This window comes from Triticum aestivum, chromosome 4A, assembly GCF_018294505.1.
Source record: "Triticum aestivum cultivar Chinese Spring chromosome 4A, IWGSC CS RefSeq v2.1, whole genome shotgun sequence".
Classification (NCBI taxonomy): domain Eukaryota; kingdom Viridiplantae; phylum Streptophyta; class Magnoliopsida; order Poales; family Poaceae; genus Triticum; species Triticum aestivum.
In genome coordinates, this window is record NC_057803.1 from 90,717,431 (window position 1) to 90,738,955 (window position 21,525).

A 21,525-nucleotide genomic window follows, 5' to 3' on the forward strand; every position below is an offset into this window, starting at 1 on the left:
TGGGTAACCCAACCGCTTCTAGGACTCCTAGATTATAGGCAAGTCCAAACAGACACAGAGAGGACGCTTGATATTCACCCTCTTTATAAAGGGACAAGGCTTTTATTTTTCCCTCCCGTGCTCAATCGAATCCTTCCCCCACCTCAAGCTCAAACGCCCAAAGTTCAGGTCAGGTGCCCCGAACCTTTAGTCATGTCCAGACCTAGCCTTCAAGGCCGATGGGTGCCTTCCTCCGTCACAGAAGAAGACATCAAAAAGTTGAGGGAGGCCAGATATCTGACCGCCGAGATTTTGCATTGGCTGCCTCCCCGAGGGCAGGCCGTTCCCACCCCCGAACCCAACGAGAATGTCGTGTTCGTCTCCCACTTCCTCCGAGGTCTAGGCCTTGCTCTGGATCCTTTCATCAGGGGTTTGATGTTTTATTACGGGCTAGACTTCCATGATCTAGCTCCGGACTCCTTTCTTCATATCACGACATTTTTTGTCGTGTGCGAGGCCTTCCTCCGGGTTACCCCTCACTTTGGCCCATGGCTCAAGACCTTTGAAGTAAAGCCGAAGATGATCGAGGGGCAACATGCAGCGTGTGGAGGTGCCTCAATACGCAAGATGACGGGAGCTCCGTGGCCCAAAGGTTCCATCCTAGAGGTGTCTGAATTGTGGCAGCATGAGTGGTTCTACATCACGGCTCCTAGAAGTGCCAAGTGGGCGGCCGCCCCTGTTTTCCGCTCGGGCCCTCCACCACAACTGATGTCATGGATCAGTAGAGGTCTGAGCTGGGGTCCAGCAAAGGACGTGCCTGTACTGCAAAGCCACATTCGAGATCTCTTCAATGGAGATTTCAGTTTGGTTGCGGTAACACAAGTTATGCTGGTTCATCAAGTCCAGCCTTGCAAACGCCGACCTCTTCGCCTGTGGGAGTTCAATCCCGAGGGACCGCGTGTCATTCAAAATTTTCTCGGCCTGACGCACGAGGAGATGTACAAGTCATTCTTCGGACCTCAGGTGGAGTGTCCGGAAATCACCGAGGACGTGGGCCTGAGTAGTAACCGCGCCGCCGAACAGGTAAGGCATCTTCCGGCCGAACATACTATCTCTCCTTTGTTACGAAGTTATTTCTGAGAGTTTGCTTTTTGACCAGGACTGGCTAACAAAGGTGAAGTTGATTCGGTGCTTGGCCCCCCTCCCAGAGGGTTTGGAAAATCCGGTACTGGAAAAGATGATCCAGACCGCACCTTGCCCGGAGCCCTTGAAGAAAGATACTGTGGAGGATAATACGGGCGGACGCGGGCCCCCAACGCTGCCCATTCTAACCGAGGGAGCGAGCGTCTCCATGAAGGAAGACAACCAGAAGAGGAAAAGGACTGCGCCCGGGGATTCAGAAGCCGAAGCTTCCAAACGGGAGAAGAAGTCTCCCACAGAGGGTCCTACCTTGGGGGGCGTTGTTGCCGCACAAAGTCCGCGGGGGGATCAATTCTCCCGCGAGTCGTAAGTGACCCAAAATACTTTAATAGTACAGATATGCCATCTTTTTCTTCTGAGAAAATAACCACCGGATATATCTTTGCAGTTCGGGCCTTAGCCCCTCTCAAATGAGCTCGTCTTCGGGGGATCTTCTTCCAGAGATGATGGAGAGTGAAACGCCTCCTCCGGACTCCTCCGCTCCGGAAGCGGGCGACCCTGAAGTGTCGTCGCGGAGGGCCTCTCCAAGTCCGGTGAGGCCAGAAGATAATCCCATTGACCCCCGAAGCTCCCAGTGTCCGGCTCCCAAAGAGAGCAGACAAAAGAGTCCGGCACCGTCTAGTGTGCGATCGGATGTTCTGAGGGAGTTGGTGGGGCGAGCGGCCATCTCAGATGAACACCGTGTGCTGATGAATACGGTGATGGAGAGAATATCGTCCGCCGAAAGCGGATTGCATGAAGCTTTTATGAGTCTACTGACAGGCTTTGAGGTATGTAAAAGAATGTATGATAGTCCTGCACATGCTAGGTGTGCCCTGTGTAGATAGTAGCCCCTGAGACTCTGGTTGTCGTCGGAAACGACGACGAATAGAGGATCATATTCCCAGGTAATAACCATACTGCCTCTATGTGCAGGTGATGGAAGCTCCGGTGTCTAGCCGGACTAGCGAGTTTGCTCATTTAGAACGGCAGTTGGATGCGGCAGACGCCGACATCGAGCTTGTTAACAAAAGGCTTGACGAGACACAGGGTAAGTGTCATTATCTGGTAAATGCCACATAGGAAGAGAAGCATGATGCCAATATCTTTAATATGTTGTGACTGCAGATGGAGCTGCCACCGTTGAAGCCTTGCAGGCAGAACTTGCCTGAGCCAAGGAACAAGCGAGGTTGGGTAATGCGGCTGCTTTGAAGGCGGCCGAAGAGTTGCAAGCCAAGAAGGCCGCGCATGGCGATAGCCGAGACAAGATGGCCAAGATGGCCATAGAATTAAAAGCCGCCGCCGACCGTTGCCGGGTTCTTGAAAAGGAAAACCAAGCGAAGGCATCGGACCTTGAGAAAGCTGCTGCGACGAGAAAGGACCTTCGCTCTGCTATGAGGGCAAAGAAGGAGGAGCTGCGGGAAGCCGGGGATATTGTAGCTGGGAAATCCTTTATGTTGCGGAGGAAGTTCAGAGATCCACGGTATGCCCCTCTGGATCGGCTGTGGAGTTCGGAGGATGTATATATGGATTTGGCGGCGAGCGCTGCCGATGAGGCCAAGTATTTCCAGGGTCAGACGGACCGTGAAGTAGACCAGCTGTTTTGGAGACAATTCCATTCTCCCGAGCGTCCGCTTTCATTGACTGACCAATTAGCCGAATGGGCCAAACTAAATAGGTTGTCCGGACTCTCCATGAGGTCTGTTGTGGATCAGCTATGGCCGGAAAGGTCAAAACCAAACAACTATTTCAGCTTGGTGCAGCAGTTCCTTGACGTGGTGCCATGCATTAATGCGATGAAGAGGTCGGCGTGCATAGAGGGCGCACGGATGGCCTTTGCCCGTGTTAAAGCATACTGGGCGGAGATGGATGCTACCACTGTTGCAGGGCGGGATTCGGCCATAGGTCGAAGGGCTGCTGAGCACTACTTTGAAAAAGTTCTTGAGGGTGCTCATTTGATAGAGACCCAGTGCTCAAAAAATATTATGTTTGAGTGATATGTAATCTCATTGTAAGCGAAATGCTTTTATAAATTTGTATAAGGCTATTTTTATATTTTTTCCTGAAAGTAAAATGATGCCTCCTGGGCGGCCGTTTATGTATACATGTGTATAACCTGAAAGATTGCAGCCGTCGGCTTCAACCCTCACGCATATAATGCGGAGGTGCTCGCAAAAACACGCGTTCACACTTAACCCAATGTCTTGGTACTATTAAGGAGGTGATAGCGGAGCGAGCGAGGCAACCGGACTATAATGCTTTAGCACTTTCACTTAGCCATAGGAGTTTGACAGTGGGGCTACTAAATAGCCCCTGGTGGCTCCGCACTTTCCCAATCCCGGGTTACGTACATGCCTGACCGGAAAATGGCCCTTCTTTAAGGCGGAGGAATTCTAACATTCCAACAGGTCATCGAGTGGTTGACCAGTCTCACGTTATATCATGATAGTCAGTTTTCGGCTTTCTCTACTGAGGTGCTCGTCCGGATGAACCAGGGCACAATCGCAGTAGTTCTCCTGGTGCTACCTTAGCCGGTAAAGAGGAACGTAAGGCACCAAAACACAGGAGCTGGGCAAACCCAACATTTGACCAAAGACAATGATTCGGAGCTGATGCATATAATGCCAAACTCGCGACGCCGAACACTCCCTAAGGTATTCGGTCTTAGTGGTATAAATCGGGCCTAAATAATGGCCTTTGTAAGAAGCCCCTTGTGTCCAGGTACGTGCATTGTTCTAGTGTGGCCACATGCCAAGACGTCAGCATCCTTCTCAACGGTGGATATGTATCAACAAGAGACAGTAAAAAAGGTTTACACAAGGTCTTAATCTAAAAAGAATCCTTGGAGCGGGTCCCTGCTGCACGTCTGCGCCTGTGTCTCCGTTGTGCCATATCCTGGACGGGTGTAGCACGATGATCGTCTGTAAAAGAGAGGAATTTAGGTGAAAAAGTTGTCGTGCAAAAAGATAGTTTTTTAAGGAAACCATGTATAATTCAAGATGAGGAGAAATTGCCACTTGTCTGCGCGCGTTGAGCCCCTTGTATTGACAAATAGGGGTGTGGCCATTTATTTGGTATAAGTAGCGGCGTCGGACTCAATTAGTTGTGTCTGAGGTCTTGACGACCTATTGGATGCTTTCGCTGGTCCGGGCGCCTTTAGTGTGCGGCTGCCAAGGCAGCCTCACTCTCTTCGGCGTGCAGAGATCGCTTGATATTTCCGTGCACTGAAATGGTGCCACGTGGACCGGGCCTCTTGAGTGTGAGGGAGGCGTAGTGTGGTATTGCATTAAAGCGAGAGAAAGCTTCGCGTCCGAGCAGTGCTTGATAGCCACTTCGAAACGGAGTGATGTGGAAGGTTAAATGCTCGCGACGGAAGTTATCGGGGGAGCCGAATATAACCTGTAGTGGGAGGGAGCCCGTACAACGAGCCCCTGGGCCTGGCGTTACTCCTTTAAAGGTAGTATTGCTATGGCGAATTTGTGTTGGGTCTAACCCCATCCCGCGGATTGTATCCTGATATATTAGGTTTAGGCTGCTGCCGCCGTCCATCAAGACTCGTGTGAAGTGATATCCGCCAATTACTAGGTCTAATACCAGGGCAGCCCATCCCGCGTGTCGGATACTTGCTGAGTAATTGCGATGGTCGAAAGTGATCGGTTGAGATGACCAGTGGTGGGACTTTGCGGTGACAGGCACTTGGGTATATTTTCCTGGGAGTGCCGTGTTGTTTTTTCCCTTGATCACGTGTAACACGTTTACTATTTTGACTTCTGATGGAAATTTCGTTTGTTCCCTCGTGTCTTGCTTGGAAGGCTCGTCCTCGTCTTCACTTGGTGTATCCTCCCCCTTGTGTACGGCGTTGAGCTTGCCGGACTGCTTGAAGACCCAACATTCTCTATGGGTATGATTAGCAGGTTTACCAGGGGTACTATGGATCTGACATACTTGGTCCAGAATTTTGTTGAGGTTGGACAGTTCATCCCTGGTGCCTTTAGGGGGCGGCTTTTGACCTGACTGAGAGCTTTTGAATCCGGCATTTACTGCCGTGCCCTTCATGATGTCTTCTTTATTCCGGCGTTTGTTATTGCTGTTGCGACGTGATTTCCCGTTTCCATCTCTAACTTCAGATGTACTGGGGTCGCTGGTGCTGCATCTGGCTAGCCAGCTGTCCTCACCCGCGCAAAAGCGGGTCATGAGGTTTGTTAATGCGGCCATCGTTCTCGGCTTATTTTGGCCGAGGTGTCTGGCGAGCCATTCGTCACGGACGCTATGCTTGAAAGCTGCCAAGGCTTCGGCGTCCGGACAGTCGACAATCTGGTTCTTTTTAGTAAGAAACTTGTTCCAAAGCTTTCGGGCTGACTCTCCGGGCTGTTGAGTTATATGACTCAAATCGTCCGCGTCCGGAGGTCGGACATAAGTCCCTTGAAAATTTGCCCAAAAGGCGTCTTCGAGCTCTTCCCAACTTCCAATGGAGCTTTCGGGGAGGCCTTTGAGCCAGTGACGAGCTGGCCCTTTGAGCTTGAGGGGTAAGTACTTGATGGCGTGGATATCATCTCCTCGAGCCATATGGATATGAAGGATATAGTCCTCAATCCAGACCCCAGGGTCTGTTGTTCCGTCGTGTGCCTCTATGTTTACGGGCTTGAATCCCTCTGGAAATTCATGGTCCAGCACCTCATCGGTGAAACATAGGGGGTGTGCGGCACCCCTGTAGCTGGGTGTACCATGTTGTTCGGATGTTTGTTGTGTTCCATTGTATGCTGGGGCGCGCTTGCGTGGTCCATAGATGGATCTTGTTGCGTCATCCTTTGGGTGCGAGCCCTCGCATGGGTCGCGAGTTGTATTGTGAGTGGCGTTATATGCCGCTCTGTGTTGATAGAGGGGTCGTCTATCCGACCAGGTGGCTGCTTTGATATTTGGTTGTGGGGGGTCTGAGGCCTCCTCATCGAATTCAGGTAGCAGCTTCCGCTTTGGGTAGCTCTTGGAGGGGCGATTGTCGTCGTACATCGCTGATGTGTTGAGTATTTTACACCATCTGATGTGGAGTGTGTCTTGTGCAGCCTTGAGCCTTTGCTTCTACTTTTTCAGACCCCTCGCGGTGGCAGCAAGCCTTTTACGGGCAGTCTGCTGTTCCGGGTGCCTGTCCGGCGTTATGTCGTCCGGACCATTATCCTTGATAAGATTTGTTTGTTCGGTTTGATTATCCGGATTGCCGTTGTCCGGCAGCGGTTCACCCTGCTCCAGCGCTGGGTCTGTGTGATTGCTATTTCTGTCGAGGCGGGATTTGGGGCGGCGCTTGCGTCGCCGCTTTGACTGCTTTTCGAGGGAACAAGCCTTCGGTGCGTCCTTCCACTCCTCGTCGTCATCTTTTGGTGCGTCCACCATGTATATGTCATATGACGAGGTGGCGTTCCAGGGCCCAATAGGCGCTAGGTCTTCATCGTCTCCTTCATCGGCGTCCATATCGTCGAAGTCTTCGGAGTCGAAGTCGAGCATGTCAGTTAAATCGTCGACAGTGGCTACAAAGTGGGTGGTGGGTGGGCTTTGAATTTCTTCATCGTCCGTATCCCAATCTCGCTGACCGTAGTCCGGCTAGGGCTCTCCTGATAAAGAGAGAGACTTTAGTGATTTCATAATATCGCCAAAGGACGAGTGCTGAAAGATGTCCGCGGCAGTAAACTCCATGTTCGGCGCCCAATCGGATTCGATTGGCAGAGGCGCGAATGGTTCGGAGTCCGGAGAGGAGTCCGGCTCCTTGGAATCACGAGTCTCGCAGAGTGCGGGGCTGGTGTTCGGCTCGATCGCCGTTACGATCGCAGCCCCCGAGGCGGCGTCCAACCACTCATCCTCGATCGGCGCAGTTGGCTCCGAATTAAGGGTCGAAGCCGATGCGGGTGCGGCCTTCAGGGCACTGTTAGGCGGCAGAGCTAGATCATGCTCGTCGTGGCAGTGCGGCGCGCTCGGCAGTGGCTCGAATCCGTCGAAGATCAAGTCCCCGGGATGTCAGCCGTGTAGTTTAAACTTCCCAATCTAACCTGACGGCCAGGGGCATAGCTTTTGATCTGCTCCAGATGGCCAAGTGAATTGGCCCATAATGCAAAGCCGCCGAAGACAGAGATCTGTCCGGGGAGACAAGTTTCACCCTGGACCGCGTCACTATCGATGATCATAGGAGCCATCAAGCCTGACGGCGACGACACAGAGGAACTCTCAATGAAAGCACCAATGTCGGTGTCAAAACTGGCGGATCTCGGGTAGGAGGTCCCGAACTGTGCGTCTAGGCCGGATGGTAACAGGAGGCAAGGGACACGAAGTTTTGCCCAGGTTCGGGCCCTCTTGATGGAGGTAAAACCCTATGTCCTGCTTGATTAATATTGATGATATGGGTAGTACAAGAGTAGATCTACCACGAGATCGGAGAGGCTAAACCCTAGAAGCTAGCCTATTGTATGATTGTTGTTGTGAATGTTGTCCTACGGACTAAAACCCTCCGGTTTATATAGACACCGGAGAGGGTTAGGGTTACACAAAGTCGGTTACAATGGTAGGAGATCTACATATCCGTATCGCCAAGCTTGCCTTCCACGCCAAGGAAAGTCCCTTCCGGACACGGGACGAAGTCTTCAATCTTGTATCTTCATAGTCCAGGAGTCCGGCTGAAGGTATGGTCCGGCCATCCGGACACCCCCTAATCCAGGACTCCCTCAGCGGGTTCCTCCTCCGAATATTCCATAGAAGATTTTGAACACAAGGATAGTGTCCGGCTCTGCAAAACAAGTTCCGCATACCACCGTAGAGAGAATAATATTTCCACAAATCTAATCTGCTGACACGCTTGACAACATGACATCATACTGCGGCCCAGTCATTATTCAAACCGTTTTTCTCAACCAGCACTGCACATATCGAGGCGGTTTTCTTGACACGTCTTGTCAAACCAGAGATCGTGTCCCCTTATCACGGGATTCTCATCAATACGGGTATGGGTAACCCAACCGTGCCATCAATTACGGCGTTCAGGGAATAAGCAATTTTACCAGGTAAGTGAGGAGGTGTATCGCCTCTTACGCCCTTATAATGGGACAAAGATTCACCCTTTTTACCCACGCCTTCTTCCTCCTTGCTTATCCATTCTCACGCACTCGAGCTCTAGCGCCCAATTTCACGTCTTTCTTCTCAAACCACTCCAAGCATGTCCGGAGCGAGAGGCAAGTGGATGGTCTCCTCCGTCATGGAGGAGCACATTGCAAAGCTACGGGAAGCCGGATATCTGGCCACGGACATCGCGCACCGGCTACCAGATGCGGGGCAGATCGTCCTTACGCCTGCACCCCATGAGAAGGTAGTTTTCCTTACCCACTTTGTCCGCAGACTGGGATTTCCCCTTCACCCCTTTGTCCGCGGGCTCATGTTCTACTACAGGCTAGATTTTCATGATCTGGCTCCCAATTTCATCCTCAACATCTCGGCATTTATCGTCATGTGCGAGGCCTTCCTCTGCATCAGGCCCCACTTCGGCCTATGGCTGAAGACCTTCAATGTTAAATCAAAGGTGGTGGTCGGCCATCAAGCGGAGTGCGGAGGCGCCATGGTGGGAAAAATACCTAACGTCACCTGGATCGAAGGCTCCTACGCGGAGACCATAAAGGGGTGGCAATCGGGGTGGTTCTACATCACCGAGCCACGCAACACCAACTGGGTGGCGGCCCTTGAATTTCGATCCGGAATCCCCACGCGGCTCACCTCCTAGAAAGAGAAGGGCCTGTCCTGGGGTTCCCGGTAGAGCTGACCGGACTCTAGACCTCCATCAAGAACATGATGAGCAAGAAAATCAAGCTCATCAACATGGTCCAGGTCATGCTCTTCCGCCGGATTCTCCCGTGTCAATGATGGGTATTCAATTTGTGGGAGTTCGACCCGGCCGAGCACCAGACGCTGCGAGAGCTCTTCGACACGATGCACAAGGACGTCTGGAAGGTGTTGTTCAAGGGCGTTGAGGTGCCTCCTCCCCTTACCGAGGACCGCGGACTCAGCGCAAAGCGCCATGCCAATCCGGTAAGTTTTTCTATTTCACAGGATATTTATTTGCCCAAGTTTTAATCATGTGCGGGATCTAAGCTTCCATGCCATTAACAGGACTGGGTGGAGACAGCGGAGCGGATCAATTACCCAGCCCCTCTGCCTGAAGATCCTGCAGATGCTCTCCTAACAGAGATGCTGGTTCTGGCGCCTTACGAGGTTTCGGCGAAGAAGGCCAAGAAGAAGGCCACGGGGACCCGAAAGGGTCTCCGGCGCACGGTTATATCGGACTCATCGTCCGATAACTCTGACGCGCCCTCCTCCCACGAAAACGAGGAGGAGGAAGAGGAAAGTTATCCCCCCTTAGCTGGGGAGACAAGAAAAGTAAGGCCGACCCAACCGGGGACACCGAAGGGTCCAAGAAGGGAAGGACCCTCCTTCCGGACTGCTCCAGGACGGCCGCCTACATCGGCGACGAGTGGTTACCCAGGGAGAAGCCCCTGGCGAAGTCGGAAGTATTCGGATACCATAGTAATTCATGGTATGTTTTATTGCACTTCTTCTTCTTACGCCGAATATGATTATGTAGTCCCTCCAGAGCCCGTCTTGACGTATCTTTGTCGGACGATTCTTTGGACTCGTCGGATATGAATAGCGATTCACTTCCGACCGCCTCCACCCCTTGCCCTACGGACAACGTCGAGGTGTTGTCTAAAAAGGCACTGAGCCAAGGGGAGGTAGTCCTGGGGGCGCCTCGAGGCGACCTTCCGGACCCTGGGCACAAAGGGAGCAAGACTCCCACGGGCTCCAAGTTCGGCCCTCAGTTGAACACTGCGCCGGAACCTTCGGTGGTTCCGGACTCCGGCAGGTGATCCCCCATTAAAAGGGGCACGCCGCCCATGCTAGTGGCCTCTGTCCATCCAGAGGCACCGGACAACTTGCTGGAATGGAAACGCTTCGCGGCGCTTCCATCGACGAAGAGCACCGCACTATCATGAGTGCGGTGATTGAGAAAGTTCAGTCCACCAAAAACGGACTGACCGAAGCTTGCGCCAGCCTCCTAACAGGCTTTGAGGTAAGCAATCAGAATATAGGAAAATATTATCGCATAGACAGTAGCCCCTGATGCTCTGTTTGGCGTTCGCGAAGAAAGGCCGAATAGAGGATCAAATAATGACTCAGGAGTCTAATCAGAATATGTCTATGTGCATATGCATGCTTCACTGCTGGTCGCTGCCGCACGTACTGCGGAGGTCGCTGCACTAAAGCAGGACCTTGAGCGGTCCGAAGACGAGCTCGGCCTTACCAAGAGGCAGCTCGAGGAGAGCAAAGGTAAGCAATACCTTGTCTATATATTAAAAAGAAATTCGCTTGTAAGTAATAGGATCATTATGAATTTGTCAGGGGCCACAACCGAGGTGGCGACCCTGAAGAAGGCACTGTCCGAGGCCGAAGACAAAGCGGCCAAGGAGCGCATTGAGCGGGAAAAGCAAGAAGCCTGGGTAGGCGAGGTGCAGCAAGAGCTCGAGGCTCTCGCCAAAAAACACGAATCCTTGGAGCTTGACTCTAAGACGTGAGAGTCCGAGCTTGCGAAGGCGATCGAAAGATCACGGAGCGCCAAGGCTGAAGCCCACAAGGCCCTCCAGGAGATGGATGCGGTGAGGAAGATAGCAGCGGGTAAGGCATTCATTATGCAAAGCAAGCATGTGAAGGAAACTTTCCTTTTACTTACCCGAGTTTGGAGCTCTCCAGGAGCGTTCGTAGATCTTCCCCGCAGTGTACTGGATGCCGTGGAGTTTTACCGAGCTGAGGAGGGGAGATCAATGGAAAAGTTGTTCTGGTCTCAGTATACTGGGACCGAACACCCAATGCCCTTGAGCGACCAGCTGAAGCAACTGGTCGAGCTTCACAAGGCGACCGAACAGGCCATGAAGGGTCTTATAGTCCGGATGTGGCCTGGCGATCCCCTGCCTAGCAGCTACTTCAGTCTGGTGAGGCGGCACGTAGATGCCTGCCCACGGCTTGAAGTTATAAAGCGGTCTGTCTGCATCGAGGGTGCGCGCATGGCTTTTGCCCGGGCGAAGGTGCACTAGGCGAAGCTGGACGCCGTAAAGCTGGTGAAGGAGGGGCCGCTGGAGGGCAAGGAGCATCGCTGCCCCGAAATGTATTATGCCAGTGTCCTGAAGGGTTCCTGCCTTGTGGCGGAGGAATGTGCCAGAGATGTAATTTTTGAATGAACATGCTCATGTGATCCTGTAATATGAAACCAGTTCATTTGCGCTATGCAACGCTCTTCTAATTTAAAATATTACCTTCTGTGCGGCCGTTTATAAAATTTGAGAGTTGGCCACTCGTCGGCTTCTGCCCCCATGTAACTAGTACTGGGGTGTTCGGGATAAACCTGAGCACTCTTTATCTCAATTTTGGGTCTTTCGAGGGAGGTGTTCAGCACAACGAACCAGGCAATCGGACTATAAGGCTTTATCACTCTCACTTAGCCATAGAAGTCTACAATTTTAAATTTTGGTGAAGCCCCTAGTATTCGGAAGGCCAACTAGGGGGCGCTATATACGCCTAAGTCGGACAAGGCCGACTCCTCACCTGAAGCGGAAAAAGTCTTTAAGGACTTGAGACCTCTCGAACATCGACCAGCTCTCGCCTTATCATGACAGTCAGTTTTCGGCTTTCTCTACTAAGGTGCTCGTCCGGAAGAACCGGGACACAATCGCAGTAGTTCTCCCAGTGCTACCTTAGCCGATATAGCGGAACGTAAGGTACCAAAACATGGGAGCCGGGCAAACCCAACTATTGACCCAAGACATGATTCGGAGATGATGCATATAATGCAATAAGTTCGGGGTGCCACACTGTCACAAGTGTTCAGACTTCTCACGCCGTATTATGGGGTAAACGAAAGCCCCTGGCGTACTGACCGTACCAGAATGTACGGGTGCAAGTTGTCATAAATGAACATATAAGAAAAAAGGGATGAATAATGCAATAATAGACTAATGCTATGCATTGTTATTTAAATAATACGTCGAAGCGTACTGATACAAGTAGTGCAATAAGCAGAAAATAGGACTATTTGACATGTCCTATCCAAGGGCAAGCTGCGTATGGATAGTAGAAAGCGGGTATATCGATTATTATTAGAGACCACCTGGGGGTTCCCTTGTACATCTTAGCTTCTTGCCTCCTTGGTTGTTCCTTCCCATAATGTGTCTGACAATCGTACTGCTGGAAAGGGCTTCCAGAGAGTTAGGTCCTGAAAGAGAAAAATGATAAAGGTATGCAGCCCCTAGGGCGGTTAAGCCACATTGCGGGACGTGCCCTGATCGTGCCCCCGCCTATGCCCATGGTATTTTCAGTGCGTAATTATGTACGCGCGGCATGGATTTCATCGCTTGACTGGGACTGGGATGGGGGCCGAATTTCTAGGCGAGCTCTGAACGTGCCAGGCAATCCTGTTGCAGTTTACTCTGGACTCGCTTGACGGTGTCCGGGGGCTGTATCGCCGAATTGGTGGTTTGCCTTAAAAGGCTGCTTTGTGCTTCTGCTGCGAGGGCCACAGTGTGCTCTTCCGTGCGGAGCGAGCGTTCTGTGTTTCCATTGACTGTTATGACCCCCCTAGGTCCTAGCATCTTGAGCTTGAGGTATGCGTAATGCGGTACTGCATTGAATTTTGCAAATGCGGTTCGCCCGAGCAGTGCGTGATAGCCACTACGGGACGACATCGAAGATTAACTCCTTGCTTCGGAAGTTTTTTGGAGATCTAAAGACCACTTCCAGTGTGATTGAGCCCGTGCAATGGGCCTCTACACCTGGGATGACGCTCTTAAAGGTGGTTTTGGTGGGTTTGATCCTTGAGGGATCTATACCCATTTTGCGCACTGTATCCTGATAGAACAGGTTCAGGCTGCTGCCACCGTCCATAAGGACTCGAGTGAGGTGAAATCCGTCGATGATGGGGTCGAGGACCAGTGCGGCGGATCCGCCATGACGGATACTAGTGGGGTGGTCCCTACGATCGAAGGTGATCAGGCAAGCGGACCATGGGTTCAACTTTGGGGCGACGGCCTCCATCGCATAGACGTCCCTTAGTGCATGCTTCCGTTCCCTCTTGGAAATGTGGGTTGCGTATATCATGTTCACCGTCTTCACTTGTGGGGGGAACCTCTTCTGTCCTCCCGTGTACGGCGGCCGGGGCTCCTCCTCGTCATCACTATGCGTCCCCTTGTCCTTCTTTTCGGCATTTAACTTGCCAGCCTGCTTGAACACCCAACATTCTCTATTGGTGTGATTGGCTGGCTTATCGGGGGTGCCGTGGATTTGACACGAGCGATCAAGTATGTGATCCAAACTGGACAGGCCCGGAGTACTTCTTTTGAATGGCTTTTTCCGTTGACCGGATCTAGAGCCTCTGAATCCGTCATTGACTGTCGTATCATCGGTGTTATCGCCGTTGTTGCAGCACTTATGTCTGTTACGACGTGGTCTGCCGTTGGCATCTTTGGTATCCGAAGTGCCCGGATTCCTTGATGTGTTGTTGCTGCGAGCCAACCAGCTATCCTCGCCCGCGCAAAAGCAGGTCATGAGTGTCGTGAGGGCTGCCATTGACTTCGGCTTCTCCTGGCCGAGGTGTCGGGCAAGCCACTCGTCATGGATGTTATGCTTGAATGCCGCTAAGGCCTCTGCATCCGGACAGTCGACAATTTGGTTTTTCTTAGTTAGGAACTGTGTCCAGAATTGCCCGGCCGATTCCCCTGGCTGCTGAGTTATATGGCTCAAGTCATCAGCATCCGGTGGTCGCACATAAGTGCCTTGGAAGTTGTCAAGGAATGCGTCTTCCAAATCCTCCCAACTGCCGACGGAGTCTGCTGGCAAGCTATTCAGCCAATGCCGAGCTGGTCCTTTGAGTTTTAGTAGGAGGTACTTGATAGCATGCAGATCATCACCACAAGCCATGTGGATGTGAAGGAGGAAATCGTCAATCCATACAGCGAGATCTGTTGTACCATCATAGATTCGATATTTACGGGTTTAAAACCCTCCGGGAATTCGTGATCCATAACTTCATTAGTGAAGCATAGGGGGTGTGCGGTGCCTCTGTGCCGGGCTATATCACGACGCAGTTCATATGAGTCTTGTCTGTTGTACTCGGCCCGGCCGGATTTACTTTTAGTGTATCCGGCGCGACGGTCATCGTCCCGCATTGGCGTGTGCCCCCGTGACCCGTATATTGACCTTGCATGTTTTGCCCTGCTGTCCAATACGTCTCGCAGGTACTGTGTGTTGCCCCGGGCCTTGGTATTTTTGATTGAGTGGCGGCGGGGTGCAGGCTGAACTCCAGGCTGAAACGCCTCTCTGGCTCGGCCACACGGTAGTCGGTCAGCCGCATCGTACACTGGTGATGGAGGTTTCAATGCTTCCTCCTCGAGGTGAGGTAGCAACCTGCGCTTTGGGTAACTCTTGGAGGGGCACTCGAGTTTGTATTCCTCGGCCGCAAGGACTTCGGTCCATCTGTCTGCTAGTAAGTCTTGATCAGCTTGAAGTTGTTGTTGCTTTTTCTTCAGGCTATTTGCTGTGGCCATAAGCCGGCGCTTGAAGCGCTCCTGCTCGACGGGATCCTCAGGCACGATAAATTCTTCATCGCCGAGGCTCACCTCGTCTTCGGAGAGAGGCATGTAATTGTCCTCCTCCGATTCTCCATCTGTTGCATGCTCTGGAGGGCTAGCTTGTTCACCCTCCCGCTCTACATCGTGCTGGAGGGGATTGTCGTTGTCTTCGGCACTATCCGGAGTGTTATTGGCTCTTGTGCCGGTATCACTACTTTTGCTATGGCGGGACTTAGAGCGGCGCCGCTGACGTTGGCGCTTGGGTTGCTTCTTGGAGGGGTCATCCTCCGCTGTCTCATCGCCATTGCCTTCTTTGGGGGTGTCCACCATGTATATATCATATGATGAGGTGGCGGTCCAGCGCCCTGTGGGCGGTAGTTCCTGTTCGTCTCCTGCATCGTCGTCGATACCGTCGATGTCTTGGGAGTCGAAGTCGAGCATGTCGGTTAAATCGTCGACAGTGGCTACTAAGTGGGTGGTGGGTGGGCAGCGAATTTCTTCGTCGTCCACATCCCATTCTAGTCGGACATAGTTCGGCCAAGGTTCTCCTGACAAGGAGAGAGACCTTAATGAATTTAGCACATCGCCGAAAGGCGAGTGCTGAAAGGTATCCGTGGAGGTGAATTCCATGATCGGCGCCCAATCGGATTCGATAGGCCCAGATGTAGGCGGCTCGGAGTCCATGGCCGGAGACGAATCCAGTGGTTCGACAACACGGCTCTCGTAAGGGGTGAAGTCAGTATCTGGCTCCATCGCCACTGAGAGTGCGGCCTCCCTGGCGGGGTCTATCCCTCCGTCCTCGAATGGCGCAATTTGCTCCGGATTGAAGGCCGGAGTACTTGCAGATGCGATCTCCCGAACACTGTCCGACGGTAGAGTTACGTCATGCTCGTCGTGATTGTGCGGCGCACCTGACATGGGCTCAAATCCGTCGAAGATCAAGTCTCCGCGGATGTCGGCAGTGTAGTTTAAGTTTCTGAACCTGACCTGATGGCCAGGGGCGTAGCTCTCGATCTGCTCCAGATGGCCAAGCGAATTGGCCCGCAGTGCGAAGCCGCCGAATACAAAGATTTGTCCAGGGAGGAAAACCTCACCCAGGACCGCATCGTTAGCGATGATCGAAGGGCCATCGAGCCTTATGGTGACGGCACCGTGGAACTCTCAATGAAAGCACCAATGTCGGTGTCAAAACCGGCGGATCTCGGGTAGGGGGTCCCGAACTGTGCGTCTAAGGCGGATGGTAACAGGAGGCAGGGGACACGATGTTTACCCAGGTTCGGGCCCTCTTGATGGAGGTAATACCCTACGTCCTGCTTGATTGATCTTGATGATATGAGTATTACAAGAGTAGATCTACCACGAGATCGTAGAGGCTAAACCCTAGAAGCTAGCCTATGGTATGATTGTATGTTGTCCTACGGACTAAACCCTCCGGCTTATATAGACACCGGAGGGGGCTAGGGTTACACAGAGTCATACAAGGGAGGAGATTTACATATCCGTATTTCCAAGCTTGCCTTCCACGCCAAGGAAAGTCCCATCCGGACACGGGACAAAGTCTTCAATCTTGTATCTTCATAGTCCATTAGTCCGGCCAAAGGATATAGTCCGGCTGTCCGGAGACCCCCTAATCCAGGACTCCCTCAGGCGCCGCCTCCTCCCCGGCTGCATCGCCGGTGGTCTCGTCGGTCGCCTCGCCGGCCACGTCACTAGCTGCTTCACCGGCTGTCTCACTGCCCGCCTCGCCGGACGTTCCGGCATAGCCGTCTCGTCCCATCACACGGGCCCAAGCTGGCATTCATCGTTCGAGTCTGCGGTACTAGAGCGATGAGTACCTCCTTGCCGCCTCCACCGCGGAGCCATCCCCTCTTCCTGCATCCGCTCGCGCAGCCCTTCGTGACCCTCACTAGCTTGCCGTGATGCAGGAAGAGTTCGACGCTCTTCAGCGAAACCGCACCTGGACACTGGTTCCCCGTCCTCCTCGCGCTAATGTCATCAGCGGCAAGTGGGTCTTTCGCCACAAGACCCGCTCGAATGGTACACTTGAGCGCTACAAGGATCGTTGGATGGTTCATGGTTTTTGACAGCGTGCTCGAGTTGACTTCACTGAGACGTTTGCACCGGTTATCAAACTGGGCATAGTCCGCACCGTCCTCCAGCTTGCGGTGTCCCGAGGCTGGCCAGTTCATCAGATGGATGTCTCCAACACCTTCCACCACGACCATCTTGAGGAGCAGGTTTATTGTGAGCAGCCCACCGGTTTCGTCGACGCATCTCTTCCTGGCCATGTGTGTTTGCGGTCCCGGTGTCCCTACGGGCTCAAGCAAGCACCTTGCGCCTGGTACCAGCGGATCGCCTAGTTTCTTCAGACACTGGGCTTCAGCGTCACTCGCTGGGATGCCTCACTGTTTGTCTATCACCATGGTGACACGACTGCATATTTGCTCCTCTACATCGACGGCATTATCCTGACGGCCTCCTCCGCAGCTCTTCTTCAACAGATTACTCTCCGGCTGTGTGACGAGTTCACCATCAAGGACTTGGGTGCTCTACATTATTTCCTTGGCATTGAGGTTGTTCGGCGACCGGATGGCTTCTTTCTTCATCAGCAGAAGTATGTGCATGAGCTCCTTGAGCATGCTGGCATGCTCAACTGTCACCCTGTTGCTACTCCTGTTGACATGATGAACCGCATCCGGCATAATTCTCTATCACCGATCCATTGCCTACGAGCTTTCCATATATTATTCTCCGCATATTTACTTTTCCGTTGCTATTGCTACCATCACTACAAAATACCAAAAACACTACTTTTGCTACCATTACCTTTTGCTATCGTTACCACTACTATCATATTACTTTGCTACTAAATACTTTGCTGCAGATATTAAGTTTCTAGGTGTGGTTGAATTGACAACTCAGCTGCTAATACATGAGAATATTCTTTGGCTCCCCTTGTGTCGAATCAATAAATTTGGGTTGAATACTCTACCCTCAAAAACTGTTGTGATCCCCTATACTTGTGGGTTATCAAGACTATTTTCTGGCGCCGTTGCCGGGGAGCATAGCTCTATTCTTTGAGTCACTTGGGGTTTATATCTACTTATCATTATGAAGAACTTGAGAGATCCAAAAATCAATATTTATCCCTCAACTACGAGGGGTGGTAAGGAACTGCCATCTAACTCCGCACTTGATTCACCTTCTGTTTTGAGTAAGCTTGCGACACCTAAACCCGCTTCTGCTATTCATTTTGATATGTCGCATGTTATTGATGATGCCACTTCTGCTATGCATGATATTTATGATGAAACTACTTCTACGCTTGATACTACTATGCCACTTGGTGAATTTCTTGAGGGTTATGTTCTGGATGAAGAATGAAATTATTAAAACTGATAATATTGATGAAAGTGATGATGAAGACTCTCCCCCTAATAAATATGAATTGCCTGTTGTTCCCGAGGGTTATGTTATGGATGAAGAATCTGCTAGAGCTATTCTTGCTTGCAATGATAGATATGATCTGAAGAGGTTATTAGCTAAATGGAAGCACCAATCCCTTAATGCTAGAATGAAACCAGACCCTGCTTTTGCTACTTCACCTATCTGTGTTACTGATAAGGATTATGAATTCTCTGTTGATCCTGATATAATTACTTTGATTGAATCTGATCCTTTTTATGGTTATGAATCTGAAACTGTTGTGGCACATCTTACTAAATTAAATGATATAGCCACCCTGTTCACTAATGATGAGAGAACTCGCTACTTTTTTATCCTTAAAATATTTCCATTCTCATTAAAGGGTGATGCTAAGATATGGTTTAATTCTCTTGATCATGGTTGTGTGCGTAGTCCCCAGGATATGATTTATTACTTCTCTGCTAAATATTTCCCTGCTCATAAGAAACAAGCTGCTTTAAGGGATATATATAATTTTGTGCAAATTGAAGAAGAGAGTCTCCCACAAGCTTGGGGGAGGCTCCTCCAATTACTTAATGCTTTGCCTGATAATCCTCTTAAGAAAAATGAAATACATGATATCTTTCATAATGGACTAATGGATGCTTCCAGAGATTACCTGGATAGTTGTGCTGGTTCTATTTTTAGGGAAAGAACACTGGATGAAGCTGAAATTCTATTGAATAATATGTTGACAAATGAAAATAATTGGACACTTCCTGAGCCTATTCCTAAACCAACTCCGAAGAAAAGAGGTGTTTTATTTCTCAACCTTGAGGATATGCAAGAGGCAAAGAAATCCATGAAAGAAAAGGGTATTAAAGCTGAAGATGTTAAGAATTACCTCCTATTGAAGAAATACATGGTCTTAATTTACCACCTACTGAAGAAATACATGGTCTTGATAACCCGACATAGGTAGTAAAGGTAAATTCTCTCTATAGATATGATAAAGCTGAAATCACATTTACTAAGTTTGCTAGCCCATGCTTAGATGAGTTTGATAAATTTATAGTTAAGCAAGAAGACTTCAATGCTTATTTTGGTAGAGAACTAAAACACAGTGTTGGTATGCTTGAACACTTGGGTGATTATATGGCTAATGTCAAAGGTGAACTTAAACTTATTAGCAAACATGCTTCTATGGTTACCACTCAAGTAGAACAAGTACTTAAAGCTCAAAATGATTTGCTCAATGAACTGAATAGTAATAATAACGATAATGCTGTTAGAGTTATGACTAGAGGTGGTAAAATGACTCAGGAACCTTATCCCGAAGGCCATCCTAAGAGAATTGAGCAAGATTCTCAGAGAAATAATATAGATGCACCTAGTCCTTCTAAAAGGAAGAAAAAGAAAAATGATAGGACTTTGCATACTTCTAGTGAACCTGTTATTGATACACCCGAGAATCCAAATGATATTTCTATTTCTGATGCTGAAACACAATCTGGTAATGAACCTGAAACTAGTGATAATGTTAATGATAATGTTCATGTTGATGCTCAACCTAGCAATGATAATGATATAGAAATTGAACCTGTTGTTGATCTTGATAACCCACAATCAAAGAATCAACGTTATGATAAGAGAGACTTTGTTGCTAGGAAACACGGTAAAGAAAGAGAACCATGGGTTCAAAAACCCATGCCTTTTCCTCCCAAACCATCCAAGAAAAAAGATGATGAGGATTTTGAGCGCTTTGCTGAAATGATTAGACCTATCTTTTTGCATATGCGATTAATTGATATGCTCAAAATGAATCCTTATGCTAAGTATATGAAAGATACCGAAAGCTAAAAATTCCACCATGCTTGCTAATTATACTTTTAGGGGTGGAATACCAAAGAAACTTGGAGATCCAGGAGTACCCACTATACCATGCTCCATTAAAAGAAACTATGTTAAAACTGCTTTATGTGATCTTGGAGTCGGTGTTAGTGTTATGCCTCTCTCTTTATATCGTAGACTTGATTTGAATAAGTTGACACCTACTGAGATATCTTTGCAAATGGCTGATAAATCAACTGCTATACCTGTCGCTATTTGTGAGGATGTGCCTGTTGTGGTTGCAAACATTACTATTTTAACGGACTTTGTTATTCTTGATATTCCCGAGAATGATAGTATATCTATTATTGTTGGAAGACCCTTTTTGAATACAGCAGGGGCTGTTATTGATTGCAACAAAGGCAATGCCACTTTTCATGTTAATGGTAATGAGCATACGGTACACTTCCCGAGGAAACAACCTCAAGTCCACAGTATCAATTCTATTGGAAAAATTCCATCGATTATTTTTGGAGGTTTTGAATTTCCTCTTCCTATTGTCAAGAAGAAATATGATATTCTTATTGTTGGGGATGTGCATATCCCCGTTGAGGTAACCTAGTGTTATTCAAAAATTCTCCGGTTCCATGTTATTCGGAATGAGTTTGTTAACAAGACTTGATCAACCTTGTTAATGGGTTCCTTTTGATGATCATGAGATGGATGAATTTAGAAAACACAACTCTCTGTACCCTCCTTTTACTTTCTGTTATTTATATTAAATAAAATAAACATAAGTATTTTCTGTCTGTTATCTGATTTATCCGTGCAATATAAAAATACCCCGAAAATAAAAGTTCTCCAAATGCCCTGAAATTTAAATATGTTTTTTCTGGAATATTTGAGAATATTTGGCACTGAGAACACAGCACAGGGGGCATCCACCTGGCCACGAGTGTGGAGGGAGCGCCCCCTGCCTCGTGGGCCCATGGTGGACCTCCTCCACTTATTCCTGCACCCACACACTCCTTCTTCCTCCCACAAACACCATTATCCAGTCCAAACCTGAGTCCAAGCTCGTTTTACTGCCATTTTCGATCTCCTTGCTCAAAGTACCTCTCACAAAACTGCTTGGCGGGATTGTTCCTTGGTATGTGACTCCTCCATTGGTCCAATTAGTTTTTGTTCTAGTGTTTTATTCATTGCATATTTTTGCTGCTTAGGTGACCCTGTTCTTGAGCTTGCTGATACGTCTCCAACGTATCTATAATTTTTGATTGGTCCATGCTATATTATCTTCTGTTTTGGATATTATTGGGCTTTATTATCCACTTTTATATTATTTTTGGGACTAACCTATTAATCGGAGGCCCAGCCCAGAATTGTTGTTTTTTTGCCTATTTTAGGGTTTCAAAGAAAAGGAATATCAAACGGAGTCCAAACGGAATGAAACCTTCAGGAACATGATTTTTGGAATGAACAAGATCCAGGAGAC